The following is a 2810-nucleotide window of genomic DNA, read 5'->3' as shown; positions in this document are numbered from 1 at the left end:
CCGGGCGCACGGCCTCCGCCCGCCGCTCCTCCGCGTCGGCGGGCTCGCCGAGCCGCGTGGCGCCGACGGCATCGGTGGGGCCCGGCGCCGGCGGCTCGGGTCCGGGCGAGGGCCGGCCGCGGCCGCGGCCGGCACGGCGCGGAGGCGAGCCGCCGCCCTCGTCGCCGCTCGTCTGCGTCTCGCGGCTGCTGCGGCCGGCCGGACGAGGCGGCGAGGTGGCCGAGTCGACCAGCGCGGCGGCGGCCGGCGGCGCAGAGGCCGCGCCGGCCGGCGAGCGGGCTGGCACCGACAGACGCCGCTCCATCCGCTCCACCTTCTGCAGCAGCTGCCGAGCAGGGTCAGGTAAGTTCAGGTCAGGTCAGGTCTGAGACAGCTGCATATGATATGTTCAGATCGTCAGGTCTTACACCTCTTGAGCTTGTACAGTGCCAGTACAGCAGTTTTGTGTCAGAAACATCAGGTGTATCTGTGAAATATATCTGAAAAAGATGATTCTTCTATTTCCCCACACTGCTTGTGCTATAAATGCATGCAAATGCTACCAGAGCACTTTTAAATCACATCCCAAACTTACCCTGTCATTTTCCCGCCTGAGAGCCTTGACCTGGGTCTCCCGAGAGGCAGCTTGGTCAGCCTGATGCTGAATCAGGTCCAAGTGAATGGAGAGCATCTCCTGTAATAGAAAATAGGGCATATTGTACATGAAGTCTACATCTATACAGAACTTGATATATTCTTTACTTTAAGCCTGTATTTGATGGAACACCATAAAAGCAGGACATTAAGCACCTTAGTAGACCAGCATACCAAGAAGTAATTTCCACTGGGGAAAATAAAGGACAATGCTGAGTGATATGATGCCAATCTGCAGCACTTGTCTGATGTCTGGAGTCAAGGACCCAATTCACCTTCAGCTTCTTGATTTCCTTCTCCATCCTGCACCTCTCATCTGGACCCAGTGAAGTGGTCTTGCAATTGACTGCATAAACAGACATCCGGCTCCTCAAGAAGCTTCTGCAGTTCCTAGAAGAAAAGTCACCACAGCTGTTAGCTAGCAAAGTCAGGACACACACGCATGGGTCAATCAGTTGGCAGCTGGGGCCACACTTTAATTTCGTTTGGTATCTGGAACACATCAGCGCTTGATTAGTTGTTAACCTGCAATTTATTCACTGGCATAAATGTCCTCTATTGGAATTTAGTGCCCATGGGTATGTGATACTAAGACATATCTGAGCAGTTTACCAGATATATCCACCAAAGTGTGTGCTTATCACTTCCCACTAGTTTGATTCAGCCTTATGCTAAGTATCTAAATTATGCTTCTTATTGAAATCCAAGTAAGGCCTCAACATTGATCTTATTGGCAGGTGCAAATGAAGATGCTGCATATATATATATATATATATATATATATATATATATATATATATATATATATATATATATATATATATACATATATATATATATAATATATATATATATATATATATATCCAAAAGAAAACCACTATTACTGAATCAAATGACACAGATGCTATTGGACCAGGGGACCAATACCCCCAGTCTGTTGAATCTCAAGATAATATGGCAAGGTGAATTCTCTACAAAAATTACAACCCTGCACCTTGGCTAGCCTGATCAGACTAGTTGATGACATTTTTCAACCCAATTCCTTCAATACTTTAGTCAAATTTCCTTCCTGTTGCCCTGTGTTTTAACAGAACACATCATCATTCAATTTGCTTGCCATTTGTGGTAGCTTAAAATGTTATTATCTTGCTTATTATGTTGCACATATTGGGAAAAATATTACCACATAATAATCAGGATAAGCAATGTATCAAGTAAGTCTTGCAAATTATTTTCCTTCCAAAGCCACCTTATGAGTATGGCATTTAGTAATCAAGTTTATCTCAATGAAGCAGCAGTCCAGATTGCTATATGTAAGGCACCAAATTCTGGTGTACCCCTGATTGCAATTACCATGAGAGTGCAAATCAGAATAATAAATTATTTTTGGTCTTCTTCCAAGCTCCCCTGTATATCACCAAGTGTCTTTTCTTCACATGCTAAGGACTTCCACACAACCATGAAGTCTGCCTGTATCCATAATTTAAATTGACACTCAACCTTATCAGGCTCAGATACATATGTGCCATAGCATCAGTGTCACCACAGCAAAGTATCACTGGCAGAGTGACAATGTCGGTCTTAAATCTAGCATACAAACACATCCTTCATGTTTTAAACCTCAAGTGCCATATAACATGATCTTAGAACACTGCTTGATTTTACCTGATGTTATGGTATTTCCCTCCCTGTCTGAACAGACCAATTAATTTGGATGGCCAACAGCCTATCACAGGTCAAGACCTCTGATTATGCATTCACATAGGCATGGCAGACACACACACACACACACACACACACGCGCGCGCGCGCGCGCACGCCATGAACGACATAATACTCCTACTATTATTTGTCATACACGCGCACACTCAACACAGATCACCCTCGTTTGAAATGTTTGGAATAGAAGTCACGAGTGCAGAAAGAACAGAGTGGGCGATGCACAGCGAACGCCTATGCAAATAACGCATTCACCCCGGGGTCGAGAAACCCCGGAAATGAGAAAAATAGAACTGAACTAAACCCACCACCAAACGCACCGTCCCACATTACCCAAGCCTCGAACATATAACTCGTACAAGCCAAGTATGAAGTAAGGGAATGTGACGCGGCTTTCGATCTGGGCATTAACCAGCCTTGGCATTGACGCTCCCCAAAATAGCATTTTGTGCGCTT

General features: G+C 45.6%; 1 long non-coding RNA gene across 1 annotated transcript; it reads right to left on the bottom strand.

Annotated features, from left to right (window-relative positions):
• Window positions 1-281: 281 nt before the first annotated feature.
• LOC119096279 (uncharacterized) lies at window positions 282-1024 on the bottom strand. Its single transcript, XR_005094041.1, has 3 exons — window positions 909-1024; window positions 575-673; window positions 282-325 (listed from the first exon to the last, which is right to left on the bottom strand). It is a non-coding gene; the product is annotated as an uncharacterized LOC119096279 (long non-coding RNA).
• Between the last annotated feature and the right edge of the window lie 1786 nt (window positions 1025-2810).

The sequence above is a fragment of the Pollicipes pollicipes genome, unplaced genomic scaffold, assembly GCF_011947565.3.
Source record: "Pollicipes pollicipes isolate AB1234 unplaced genomic scaffold, Ppol_2.1 Scaffold_4295;HRSCAF=5057_pilon_pilon_pilon, whole genome shotgun sequence".
NCBI lineage: Eukaryota > Metazoa > Arthropoda > Thecostraca > Pollicipedomorpha > Pollicipedidae > Pollicipes > Pollicipes pollicipes.
This window is presented reverse-complemented; position numbering and strand designations above follow the sequence as displayed.